Raw genomic sequence first — 14,834 nt, 5'->3', positions numbered from 1 at the left:
GTTTGCTGACTCTTCTGCTTTCCTGCCAGATGTGGCAAGAAGATGCCATTTGCAAGACAGATAACTTCTTTCTGAATGCACAAAAATCACAAAGCAAGGTCACTTTTAATCTAAATCCCATTTCCAAACATAGCAGGGCTTGGGTATGTTGGGAAGGAAGTACCCAGTTCCTCTTGAGCGGACAGAGGAGAACTCCTTCATCTCTTCTCATTTGTGATCCTTCAATTCCTCCTACTGAGTAGGCTTGATCTGGATTTTATTCTGAAGCACTTATTGGGAAAAAAAGAACAACCCACAATACGAAAAGGCTTGATAAATAAGAAACTTGCCTCCCCAAAATCTTCATTCACAGAACATTTTAAAGGTTACAATATTGTAGCTAGTATTTAATTTTGATTCAGAAAGTAAAAAAAAACCCAAGCAGAAAGCTGTTCTTACGCAAGTCAGAATGTATAAACACTTGCACAGACACCATAAGGACTAAGCTGTGCTTTCTGAGTAAACTGGAAGAAGCAGCTTCAAAAATTTCCAGTCTCTTTTAGTACCTTCAATTAGTCATCATCTCAATCCAAAACACATGAAACTGGGTCTCCCAAAGGAAAGACAAATCAAGAGGTTCTCTCCTGTGGTTTATCCTTGCCATCTTTTGATTTAAGGACTTCAGTGTTTCTTTTGAAAAAGTTTCACTTCTGTAAATAGTCTTAGCAAAAGTTTCTATATGAGCCACGGGTCGCCAAGTGAGATCCTGAGTACTTCTTCAGCTAGCAAACCAGGATTCAAGGCTCATTCCTATTGCTTTCAATGGTTCTATTGTAAAAACATTCCTTGTCCTAACTTGACATAATATGGGAGAACACACAGATTTCTATTAGACACCTCCAAATTCCATCAAATGCCTTCATCCAGAAACCAACTTAATTTTCTGCTTTCAAACAACCAGAACCAGCTCCTAAATGGAGACTTCAAAGAAACAATTTGTGAATCAAAGGCCGATTTGTGAAATGTATCACAACACATTCATCTATAGGTGTAAAATAGAGTTTGCCTATTCTGAGAGAAGTTTGAGCATTTGGGCTCTGTTCTTTGACTAGAAGGGCTTCACCTAGACCTAAATCTCTTAACCTCAAGCTGGGAAACTACTGTCTTTTGAGCACACACTTCTCAAGTTGCTTCCACATCTTTACCAGTTTACAGCACAGTTACTCCATAGCCCACTAAGAGAACTTGGCCTACACAGGCATTTCCACAAACCACCATTCCTGGCATCAACACATCTTCAATCTAGCCTCTGCCCATTACATAGTAAACTAACTCGATGTTACTTTACTATGTTGGAGACTAATCGTCTTTTTTTTCCCCCTGAATATCACCTTCCAGGCTGCCAGACCAGTCCTGGTGTTTCTAGGCTGCAAGCTGACTGGGGATTCACACATTGGTAAATATTTCAAAAGCCATGGCTACAACGGCTGTTTTCACCATCACTGCTTTTATTGTCAAGATATTTACAGTGACCACCACTTCTGCAAAGAAAAAAAATCTGAAGTCTTCTATAGAGAAACCCAGCATTCTTTGTCCTCCTGCTCCTGCAAGTGCTCAGGTTTTTGAGATTGATGAGAGATGCTAGGCCAGACTCATTACTCACAAAATATCTACTGACATATTTTAACATGGTTCTATGATATGTAACGTGATAGAAAAGAATAAAATCCCACTTTATATAAGTGGCTAATCTCATCAGGATCTGTGTCTGTACTGGATCATCACTTTTCCCACCAATAATCTACATCTGCCTATACAGAAAACTACAGAACCAGACAGCAAAGATAAACCTATTTGCTTGTTGCTGTGGAAGTCGTTGATGGCCTCAGTACAATTCAGAAATCCCACTCAGTTAAAGGCAGGTATTATTTTGGACATATTTTTAATGCCTATAGATCACAAGTGAACAACTTTCATAATGACAGTGACAGCAATCAACCATTTGAATATTCCCCTTAAAACAGGGCAGCAGTCACACCTTACCACACATCTTCCAAACCTGACCTGTGGTTTTCATCTGAGCCCTCTGCATCCAGCACACAGGCAAACATGCAGAGCTTCCTGAGCCATCCAGCGTCTCAGTGAATGATTGTTTGTTTTGTAAATATTACTGGCCGCAGCTCAAAGGAGCTTTTCTATGCTTTTGATCTCCACTACAAACGCGAAGGACTGAGCAGCATGTGGCCAGGAAAAGCTGCATCCAAGTGAGAGGCTATGAAAACTTCTGCCTGTAGACTCAGCAAAAAAGGAAGGTAAGCTCTTCCGCAACAACTATTTAAATGAAGTTCTACTTTATGTATTCAGAAACTGTAATTTGCACCCGTCCATCCTTTCTCAGAAACCCCGAAGTTCCATGAGGACATGTCTCAAAAGAACACATGGTTTGTGCACCTCACCAAGCTCACATGTCACTGCATACAGAAACTAGCAGTATACACATATGCTATCAGTGAGAAGGAATAAGTTACTCCTTAGGCATAATGCCTAGAAAAATGAAAGAGGAGTTTTCCATGAAAATATTCTATAAAAACTTCTAGAAAAACATATAAATATTGTTAGTGAAGTGCAAAGTTATAAGTATGCACTTTATTTCATGCCTTAGGATGATTTCAGATATTAATTTCTTCCACAGATTTATTTCTTTGCCAGGTTCTGACAAAACTGTTCAGAAACCCAAAGATTACACTGCAAAAAAAGTTTTATAACTACAGAAACTTTAATATAAAAAACTTTTATATTTTATAAAAGTTTTATCTATAAAACATACCAAATAGACTGCATTTAGCTGGTCTTTCATTTTCCAGTCTCATTTTCCCTTACAGTACAATTATGGCTGCACATATATTCAGAAGGGTTTCCTGTGAGCATCTACCCTGGTCTAAACCTCAAGAAGCTGGGTTGAGGTATCTTTCAATACAGATGTTCCATGCGATCTTAAATATATTAATAACTTGCATATCAGCTTCACACGTGAGCTGCTCCAAAGTTGTCACCCATACTGCTAGGAAGCGGTATCTTTCTAAAGCTGAAGTTTTACCACTTCTTCCAGTCACTGCAACTCTTGTACACATTTGCCCACACAAGCAAGAAGACTGAACTGCCAAATAACAATTCCAAGCACAAATACCACTGTACTCACATTGTCACCAGACTCCTAAAGCCTTTTATGGAAAAGAATTCTACAACATGGACTGGTTTTTGCAGTCTTCCGCAGTATCCCTATATCCTCCTTAAATTCTGAGATTCAAAATTGAACACGAATTCCAGAATTTTACCAGTCCTGGGTATAGAAATAAACAGCATTCCTCCTTTCTACTTGGAAATCCTGTTAAAGCATATCAGGATCCCATCAAGAGGCTCTTGGCCAGAGCTGATTAGAAAGACAGCTTCTGCTGAGGAAGTTTCGACTACTTTCCCACCCTGGGATAATCTCTGGATCATGGTTTAAGGCTGTTTCTTATGCTGTATGCACAAACTTGTATTCTTTCCTCTGATTTACATTGCCTTTATTTGGCTATAGTAGAACTACACAGAATGATGGCTTATCTTGAAAAAGGAGCTAATAACGAGCCAAGGAGAGAAACTGAATAACCCATTAAATCATGAACATATCCCATAAAAGCTGGTATCCCACAAGTATGCTGTGAGTCAAAAAGGGGAAAGCCTTCTGTCCCACTGTCCATCCTGGAAATTGCCTGGGAAACCATCACACTGATGGAATGGATCTGGCACTATTCCACAGAATTAAATTCACAACTGAAAATTAATCTTCAAAATAGCTATTGGTTGCTTCTGGTATTTAGAAGGAAAGTATTCCTTCATTCTAGCATCCCAGTGTTCTTGTATGCACTATTACTTCAAATAATTTGGACATTTTAGAAATATGGGCACCCATTTTATTAACTGGTTTTAGTCATATGCATTTACAATGTTGTCTTCAGTACAGATTGAAACTTACATTTTAGGGCAATAGATTGTATCTTGAAATGAAAACACAGTCAAGAGGAATGTAACACACGGACTTACCCTGTTCACCTTTGGTCCATCAGGTACTTATCTGTAAAGCCCATGGGCCAACAGCCAAACTTTAAGAACTATGTTACATTATCTTTTATTTGTTTCATTTTGCAACATTTGTTGCACAAGCATGAAAGTGTAAACAGAGTGATGCTTCCTTATCAGTGACCTGTCTCCTCCAAGATTTATCCAGAGGCCAGAAGTAGGTTCCCCAGCACCATCACTGACTAACTTCACAGATACTGGATTAGCCTATCAGTAAGCCTACTAGGAGCAGAGTCTGGACAGGGAGCGAAGCCCTCTGCTTACATACACATTCCTTCTTCACTAACAAGGAAATAACTCAAGCTAATACAAGTATCAAGATAGCTTGCTATAAACACACCCATGCACAGACATATATATACATATACACATACACACATGTATCATACACAGGGCCTTAAGTCTAGAACCACAGGGAACCTGCTGGTGGAAACTGCTAGTAAGAGACGGTCAGAAAATTGGGTCTATCTGCCAGTTTATGGCTGCAACTTCTCCAAGCATTTTGTGCCCAAGTGATTAAAGTTCAAAAAACTGTGGTCTATCGACTTGGAATTTCTGACTCAGTCTTTGGCCATGAAGCAAAATACAGTTTTTACTGTTGGGTCATTAGTTTGGCCTAAGCCAAGGAACTGACTGGCTGTAGGAGAAAGGCTTCACCTTTAGGTCACTGGTTTGCATCCAGTGCAGGTCAGTAGTAGCTCAATGTCGTAACCATCAGACAGTTGTTTACAGTCTGATGCAAAATTAATTTGCCAACTTACCAGTTTCACTGCATACTGCAGGATCTACATCATCAACGACCTTCACAACAACTTTAGACATTCAGCAAAGGACTAAATGAGAGCCTGAGCTTCCAGGCTGAGTGATGGGATGTGGAGTCTCCAGATCAAAGCTGAAATACAGTGATAAGCCAGTAGAACAGCTTGTGTCACCACTGCTTGTGTTCAGCAGTCCAAGGACAAGAGGAAAGAGACTGGTTTGCAGAGAGATCAGTTTAGTGCCTTACAGTAACACTAAAATATATTGAAAAGTACAGTCTGTTTTCAGCAAATATTTTTCCTAACTACAGATGTAAGTAGAAGGCACTGTTGTTTCTCTCAATACCCTGAAAGCACCAAAATTCTTTTCATCTAGACTATATTAGGTGCTAGGAAAACGTTAATGTTGACCATGAGGTGGGATTTAAAATGGTCTCTTTAAATACACCTTGGTTACATCTGGTTAGTTACAGTAAGTTCATCACTGATGTTACGCCCAGTTACTTTTTCAAGGAATGTCAACATTTGAGGGCTGTAACTTACTGGCAGTTTAATGTTATCCTGGGATTAATATGAGAGGAGAGAAGTGGGCTATGAGTAACGAGGGGATGTGTACTGTAAGAGATTTGGCAGGCCAGAGCTCTCGTTAGGCCAAAATTAGGGATGTCCTAGGTCTCTATGTATGCTATTAATCACTACCCGGGGCTTACCAACAAAAGTAGTTTTTCCAATTCATTGCTCATTTCAAGAGGAAAAGAATTATCCTATCTGCAGAGTTCAGATTTGGGGAAAAAAACCACCAGAATTTCCTCAAGTTCTCTTCAAAACATTCTAAAATCATACAGAAGGCTTCAGAAGAGAAAATGTTTTTCTACTCCTGCCTTCAAGCAGCACTATTCCATCTCAAAATTTATTAAGTATTTACTAACCTGAGCTGGCAGAAAAGATAATCTTCAAACCATCAGCACATTTAACAGCATCAAAGTAAGGAGATTTATAATTAGGGAATTAGCTATTAGGAGAATTAAGATCCCTGTCTTTTGAAAGAGTCCCAGCTAATAGATCCAGTACATATTAGAGATTCATCAAAATGTGCAACCTTGTGTATAAATTGATAAATAGGTATAATAAATGTAGGGCAACAAAGAGCATATATTAAAAATTACAGTAATAAAGAAAAGTACAGAACAGACAAAAATGTAGCATCATAAGCGCCACGAATATTTCCAGCTGGAAGGGACTTCAGGTCTCTCATCCTACCTCCTGCCTCCTGTATCTGGGACAGCTATGTCAGACCAGCTTACTCAGGCCTTTACCCATCCAGATTTTGAAAACCACTGGTGACAGACAGTACAGCTGCTCTGGGCAATCTGTAGTGTTCAGAGTGTACACAGAAAGAAACAGGCAGTCAGAAAAATGCAGAAGGAAACACAAAAGAACCTCAAAGTGATATCAAGGACTGTCACAGAAAAAAAAAAAAAAAGGGTAAGGAAAGAAAGTACAGTTATTTTAAAAATAAGAAACCAAGTACAGGAAAACATTCCTTAGTACTTCAATTTATCCAGAAGCCTAATGTGAAGGGTCTGATTCTTTAATCCTTGATATTGTACAAGCCAAAACTGAAACAAACCAGAAAATCTTTATGCCCCTTAAGCCATCTCAACATAGACTCCACAACCTGAGGTACATCAAAACACCAGCTGCTTTCAAACAGGTAGGCTGCAGCAATCCTGCTGAGCTGTGTTTGACACATTTCTGCAAAAACTTTGAGGATAAACAATGAATGACACTATTTAGTATGTTGAACTTTGTAGTTGCATCAGATAAGAAGCTGATCGTGAGCCCTCCAACTAAACACATCTACTACATGGCTGTTCTAATGTTTCCTGTTGCAAGGAATTGGGAAATGGCAGGAAAGCATGGCAGAGCCATTTTTAGGGCTGGTGAATTGAGAGATTTAGATAAACATTTTAAGTTTTGTTTCCTGGCCTATTTGTTCTGTTATCACAATTCTGACTGCAGAACCTTCAAGCACAGAACAGCTTTAATATTGTTGGAAATAGAGAAGAGGAAGAATACTTGCTATCAACTCTGTTGCCACTACATGGTCAAGCTGGAGGAAGACAAAAATGGAAGAACAAAATTAGCACCACTTGATTTATTAGCTAATAGTAACAAGACACTGAGGGCTATTACAGCTCAGACACTGAAAGCACAAGGCCTTGTCTGGAAGAGTTTATACTGACCACAACCAGTCAGGGCATCACAGGATTCTGTGAGACTAAGAGGTAAAAAATATTTTCTGTTCAGACCCTCCTACCTTTTTTTACTGACATTGCTTGGTATTACTAGGTCTTGATATCTTGATTTAATGTTTGAAAGACCGGTGTGTTGACAAGAGTGTGATTGCCTCAATATGGAATTGTGTCCCTGGAGATGGAGAGGAGACAGGAAAGGCAGCAGAAGCAGCTGATGGGACAAACAAAAGGCTTTCTTTTGAGGTTAACTATGAGGGAGGATGCCATGTAATGTTTTGATGATTGCCGTGCTCGCTCCACAACAGACAGCACGCTGAGATAACAGTAAAATCTATGCCTGTCCTCTTCTTAAGTCTGAGATAATAATATCGAAGGTAGCAAGATTATTTTAGCATTCAAAGTAAGTAATCAGGTGATGACCGGAAGCCACATCTGAGCGTCTGAACTAAGAAAACCCCACAGAGCTTCAAGTGCCCATGACGCATTCTTTTCCAACTGAGTGTAAATAGGACATGTCACCTCACCCAACACCGTGGACCACAATGTTTTGAAGGTAGCAAAGGAGGAAACCACACTGCAAAGAGGAAGCAACAAATGCAGTTTTAAAAAGCTTGCAGGTTTAACTCAACTCTATCATAACCAGAAACAGCTATTAAATTCTGAAGCAATAACACATCATTAGCAATTAAACTGCTAGAACTGGACAGCAATCGCTCAAACATTTTTAATGGCACCACTGAGTGTAGGAATTGCTCACCACTATACTCAAGGCAACCACTGGCCAGGTATTGTTTATCAGAGTGATTAGAATACAGCACACCACTACCACAGGTACCTGTGCAAAATGCAAAACAAACACCATGTAATTTCACATGGAACTAAGAAGCAGGGCCAACTGGGAAACGGTTTTATTTTTGTTTTATTCTTCACTGGTTTAGCAAAAGTAAAACCTTGCAAAACAACATTTTTTTAGTTGGGAGGGTGCAAGAATGGTTAGAGAGAGAAAAAAAAGAAACACCCAGACAATAACTCACATGTTATCTTGTGTAGCATGTCTCTAGTTATGATCAAGAACCTCTACCTTGTCTCCTTTTCGTGTTCAAAATTTTTATTTTACCAGCAAAAACACATTTCCACAGAACAAGCTACTTCTGATAAAACACATTTTATGTTCATATCACAGCTGTCACAAAAATTTTCAGCACAATCAAAATAAGTACTTCATCGTGTTGAAATCTGCTGAAAATCCACTCGTTTACAGAGACAGAAGGTTGCAATCATTATTTATTTGTTCAAAACGCTTTTGATTCAAAACTGCATTATACCAAAATGGGGGTGACTTTCAACCACCTTAGAAAGAACCACCAAATCCTGGGCTGAAGCTATAATAAACTCAAAATATCCCTATATTTCATGGGAACATATTACATACCACTCAACTTGCTTTCTGGACACAAACTTTCCTTGTCAGTAGGAACAAGGAAAATAAGGTATCCCTATGGAAAATTCACAGCTCACTAAAATAAGTTTTCCAAGTCCTTTACACTGTCAGAATGGCACTAAGGTGATAGAACCTCCTCTCACCCACAGGACCTTCTCATCCAGGCATTCCATTTTAACAGACAGCAGGTTCATCTCAGGATACATCTAGACCGTGTGTGGTAAATACTAGAAAGATTAGCCTGTGTTGACCTCTCTGCCTCTGTGACTCATCTGCTGCTGGAGCCCTCTGGATCCCAACAGCTCATTTCACGCTAGCTCACACGTCACAGTGGTGACTAAGAAGCAGAGGCACCCTCAGGAAAAGTAGAACTGGGCAGTTTTGGATGCTAAACCAAGACAAGGACTTGGCCAAAAGCCATTAAGGACTCGACACATTGATCCCATGCTATTCAGAGTTACCTAATATTAACCTGGAGGAGAATAATTTGCTAGTTTGCATGATGCTGGTGCACAGTCAAAAGAACGAACTAAAGGCTCCATGAGGTTTTTGGCATTTAACCTGAACCCACCACAAACTTTTCCTCTTGAGATTCAGATTCTGTCACTGACAGGCACTATATTAGCTTGAAGGCACTGAAGTTTGTCCTAAACTTCATTCCTACCAAACATTAACAAGAAAAGATTGATAGACTCCTGAAGCTCTAAAAACCCCTGTAGGCCCATCTTCTTAGTCACTCGTCCTTCAATAAGTAGCTGTTTTCAGTGGGTAGCATAACTCTCAAACATGACAGGCCTTGTTTCTAGTCTTAAAACAGAACATCAATATTATCAGTTTGAAGTTAAAACAGAGGAGACGGCAAAGAAAAAGAGGTTGGATGGTATTTACGAAAGATCATTCGGCAGCAGATGCTGATGATGACTGGACCCAGGAATTTGGTACTAGAGGCAAATGTTTACTGCCTCTGAGATGTGACTGTATGCCAAAGGGAGACAAAATGTCGTATTTCATAGGATAGACAACAGTAAATGAAAGACACAGCAGCTCAGGCTTCAGCACAAATGAGTTTGTCAAATCCCATCAGCTAGAATTTGAACTGTTACCCTGCTGAAATGCATACTGTTGTTTCTTGTGATCAAGTATTACATGAGTTCTGTAACCACATGTCAGGCAACAGGCATTACAGCTTATTATTAACCCCTCCTACTAATCTTTGGAAGCGGTCTGTATTGCCTGACTCACACAAAAACACACGAGAAAACATTTCATATTTTCTTTTAAGAAGCAAGCCCCATTAGCAAATAATTTGGCACAGCAGTATCAGACAACCAAAAGAGTTGGTGTTGATCCCCCTTTAACTACATCATTGTTCTGTTCCAAACTCGCCTGCTCTGGCTCCCTGGTGAGAAGGTCCCTACTCTGGCTGTGGCTTGATGACCAGCAATTGGCTTAGGTTCTTCTGCCTCCATGATGGCCTTGAGCACTACCAGATAGCACAGAGCTAGCTAGCAGCAAAAGTTCTGGTTTAATTTCTTACAAAATTTCTCTAGTTGGTGCACATCAAAACCACCCCACATAATGAACAAACGTGCAGCAAGCAAAGATGATTGAGGACTAGTTTCAAAATCTCAGTGAGAAGACCACTGTGGTTACAGGCTAGGAGAAATTTGAGGTACAAAATGAATCTTATCTTACTGGAGGATCTGCTTGAACATGGGAGTTTACGTATCTCTGCTTTCAGTTTACGTGAAAAAATATAGGACCTCCTATACAGCATACATTCCCAAAATGTCCTAGAGCCAAAAGCTTCAAACACTTGAAACGGAACTCTGTATTCAGATTGCTTATAATAAATTTTAATTATACACCATCTTGCATAATTTATAGTTCTTCCTTAGACCCAAATTACAAAATCCAGCTTTCTGTTTCGCTAAGCAAAATCAATAAACAATGAAATTTGCCAAGTCAAAAATCTACGATTTAAAAAAAAAGAATGAAAACTGAAAGATAAGCAAACGAAGCAAAAAACTGGATGGAATCAGATATTTTAAGAACTCAAGAATTTATTTATTTTGTGTGCAAGATATCAAGATTTTTTCCCCATTCCTTCAAAGCTACAGAAGCATAGCTGTTGAAGCCTGAAATTGTAGTTCTATACCCTTTTGCTTTTAAATTAAACAAATGATCTCAGTTTTTGAAGCAGTTTTTGACTCCAGGGAAACTATGCCATTAAGAGAGTGCCAGAAATGTACTTAATTGATGAGTGTCCCAAGAACAGCTCAAAAGAGGGCAGTATACCACATATAGATTTCAAGGAAATTACTGAAAAGCCATAGAGCTTCAACAGAACGTGATATGTGAAACATAGCGTATGAAAGACTCATTATCAAAAGGGTAAATTCAGTTCAGGAGATATTAATCTGATTACCTAAGAGCTACTATGAATTGGATATGCTCCTTTGTGCACCAAATCCAACCTGGACAGATGGAGGAGACTTTATGCTCCATTTTCTAACATGTAATTAGTGTTTAAGGGACAATCAAGTTACAAAGTTTCAAACAATTTTTTCTTTTGTACAGTACATGTACAGTAACCAGCCTATAACAACGGATTTTCTGACCATTTACTTGAGTGGCTTACATGGTCCACAACTTGACTTTGCTGTTCTCATTTTCAGTGTAATGCTTTCTATGCACCTGCCTGACAGAAAACCAGCCCAGCAACACCCTTAAACAAAGCAATCCATATAGAGCTCTGAAACTAGAGTTGCACAGACTGAATTCTGGGCTAATTTTATGCAATACAGGTTTTTATCCAAATGATAAGAAATTTTACTATTTTTTTGCACCATATCCTCCCCCCCTTGCAAGCTCCTCCCCTTGTTGGATTTACACAACGTCAAACTTCCATGCCTGCAAATTATCAAGTCGCTGGCCTTGGACTATCAGTTAGCTATTAAAACATTACTATTTTCCATTATAGTAATGAATGCTTTCAAAAGAACATACTTGAAATCTATTTTTTTGTTTATAAACTCCATTTAAAATTATGGCAAAACAAGCCTTAAAAATCAGATGTCTAATTAGGACATCTGTAACTTGTAATTTTATATTTAAAAGGCTGTTTACATGGCTTATCAAAGACTTTAGCCTTTGCAGGCTACACCAGCTACCTTCTGGTCACAAGGCCACCTTCTGTTTATTCCTCCATTGCAGCCTACATCTGTAAGAGCGTGCTCGTATGCACAGGTATATGAATAACAGAATTAGTTTTACAAAATATAGGGGAAGGCTTAGCCCATCTCCACTAGCACTGCCCTATATAGATTTTAATTATTTTGAACATAACTTTTAATTATTTCAGCAGAGAGAGATCAATCCTTTCGTTAAGGCAGGGAGTATTCAGGGAGAACAGTTTTGGGAAGGGTGGCTTGTGGCAGAAGTCACAGCTGGTACCCATCCAGCAGCCATGGCCGAGTCAGCTGCGCCACAAGGGCGCCGGGGCTCGCTGCCAGCCAACTGACGGGGAAGTAAGACGGAGAGGCGAGTTCATGAAGAAAGACTGCGGCAGCGTGGGAGGACTATGACCTTTTGATCCCCGAGATGTTCCTGAAGTACCAAAGTGACATGTCAGCTCTAATAAGCTGCACTCTCAGACTGGTGGCAGGGGACTACAAATTACTGTGAGATCTGAAGGCATTTGTTGTGATGATCCTGGCCTGGATGGGGCATATCAGCGCTCCCCCAGCAGGACTATCTGACAGTCTACCCCGACAATTCCCAACCCGGGGGTTGTAACCTCCAGCAGGGTCACAGCCGCACAGAGCGGGGTCGCAAGACTGACAGAGATGTGATTGTTTATGTTAGTCTTTAGGGTCACAAGCTTGGCTGGGGTGAGTTCACCAAAAACAGAGGCACAAACACAAACCATTTGGGAACAGCTGGCCTAAGAGATTTCGCACTCAAAAACAACTTCTGGATATTCAGCTAAAACGTGCCCAAACCACTCCCTTGCATATCCCTGTGCCAGCTTGAAACAAGAACTCCCCTGCCAGGTATCAGACTGGCTCAAATTACTCCTAAAGGATCATGGCTGCATACTCAGTAGTAGCATCCATTCTGCTTTCTTCATGACAAATTTTCCATTGTTAACAGTGCAGCTATTCATACTTGAGCCTTTGCCTTTTCTACCTTTCCTGGTGCTAGTTAGGCATCAGCTCATGCAGGAATATTCTGTAGGTTGCCTGAGGGACTGGAGCAACAGCAGGACATTTCTGGAGAGCAAAAATTAGTAAAAACATAGCCTTCCTTTAGTTAAGCTCCACGCATTTCCTCTCCCTACCATTTCTTCACCCCTCTTTCTGTACTGTGACCACTTGAGTTATCCTCCTCTGAATGCTTCTTTTTTTATTTTTTGGTATAACTGATATTATGAGAAGACTACCAGAGTCCAAACTAGGTTAATTTTTTCCATTTGAAACATGCAAAATCTGCTCATGCTCAAGCTCCCTTTTTAAATTAAATTAAGAAATAAATGCACCAGCTGTATACTGTCTTTTATTGTTGCATTATATTTGGGTTTCCATGTAATGTTTTAGGAGCAGACTGTCACTGGGAGGAAGTTCATTCACATGCCAGAGCACCCAGCTTCAACCTCCAAAAAAGGCTAACAGGTTATAAACTTCCATCATTAAGATAATAAATCATTATTGCAATAATAAAGCAGGAAATAGACACAAATTAAGCAGAAACACCAATGTGCTCTTTTTACGATTAAGGGGAATCATCAATCATAGAGACTGCCTGAGACTAACAAGGAACCACTTTTTCAAACATCCTGCAGTAAACCCAGAGGAAACCCAGCTGGAACTGCACTAGAATATAGACATGAGACTCTAAAATTATCCTCTGTCCCCTCACCCTCCCTTTTGGCATAACATTCACACCTCAGGTCACTCTTAACTGGTTCAAGTTCTGCAGGTGAGCCACATCTTTCATGTAATGCCTGAAGTCAAATATAATTCCCATAGTGATGTTCTCCAATGTATCAAAATCCTTGTGGTTCCTTCCAGCTCCATCAGAATAAAGATCCAGTGCTGGTACTATAAAACTCCAGAAAAAATGGGACTGAATGCTACTTATTGATGAGTATTTCTTCCTCAGCCTCTGTAGAGATTCAAGGATAACTCTCAGTGAGTTAAGACAGAATTTAATTGTGCACAGGGACAAGTGGTGTTTTTCTCTTTCTTACCCTTGAATTCATTTTTTTACAACGTAATTTAAAAGATAAGTTCCACCAACATGGAGGTGCAACATGTAGGGCTGGAGAAGGAACTCAAGAGCCAAACCAGGCCTCATGTTTCTGATTGAAACCACTGATTTGCAGGACCACAGTAAAAAGTTCTATGTTCACCCACACTGAAATATGAGTTAATCTTACTTATAAACATTTTTTATGGCATAAGGAAATGACCAACTGCAAATTGTTACAATACTTTACAGCTATATGCCATCAACTGAAACTCAGTACCTGACCCATGCATGCTCTCAATCTTGGTGCAGCAGGATTCATGGACACCCACTCTACTTTGCACTGGAAGGTGTAGCATGTACACAGTCACACTTTTTCTCAGTGGAGGTAAGTTACTTAGCAGCTGAGAGGTGGCAACTTCTAACCACTCAACTATGACTGTAATCACTTCTGCTATTGTGCTTCTCATTATATAGATAAATGATTCCCAGCAAATATACCTGAAAGGCTTTTAGACTACAAATTGTTGATTAATGATTGTAAGTCACATCACATCTTCAGAAAGAAACCACAACAAAGCAGTAAAACTTTGTATGCTCTCATCATGGCAATTAGGATATGAGGAATAGAGATTCTCTTAAACTGATATATAGAGGTCTTTGAATGCTCCTGCTGACAGTTTTCAACCTTTCTGTAGTCTAGATCAAATGATTATGCATATGTCATTCAACTCAGAACTTCCACAGACACATACAGTCTCCACAACACTGTTTTACTGAGAGATTGATCTTTTGATTAAAAAGCCGTTAAAATTTGGCTGGATGTTATTATGTCACTACTTCCCACTTGGTGAAATATAGCATCAAAATTAGAGAACATGACAACTGTAATCATGAAATCTAACTGCTCCATACACCACCGCAACCCTGCCTCATGCAGAAACAATCGCAGTATCATTTCCCCTAATGGTTAATATCATTTGTTCCAGGCCCTATAATGATGGTGCACTTCCTTGTGCTGTTCTC

At 39.6% G+C, this 14,834-nt stretch overlaps 1 protein-coding gene across 3 annotated transcripts in view; it reads right to left on the bottom strand.

Annotated features, from left to right (window-relative positions):
* Window positions 1–14,834, bottom strand: part of RAD51B (RAD51 paralog B) — a 424,424-nt gene that overhangs the window by 194,900 nt on the left and 214,690 nt on the right. The window lies entirely within an intron of this gene.

Source organism: Corvus moneduloides, chromosome 6, assembly GCF_009650955.1.
Source record: "Corvus moneduloides isolate bCorMon1 chromosome 6, bCorMon1.pri, whole genome shotgun sequence".
NCBI lineage: Eukaryota > Metazoa > Chordata > Aves > Passeriformes > Corvidae > Corvus > Corvus moneduloides.
This window is presented reverse-complemented; position numbering and strand designations above follow the sequence as displayed.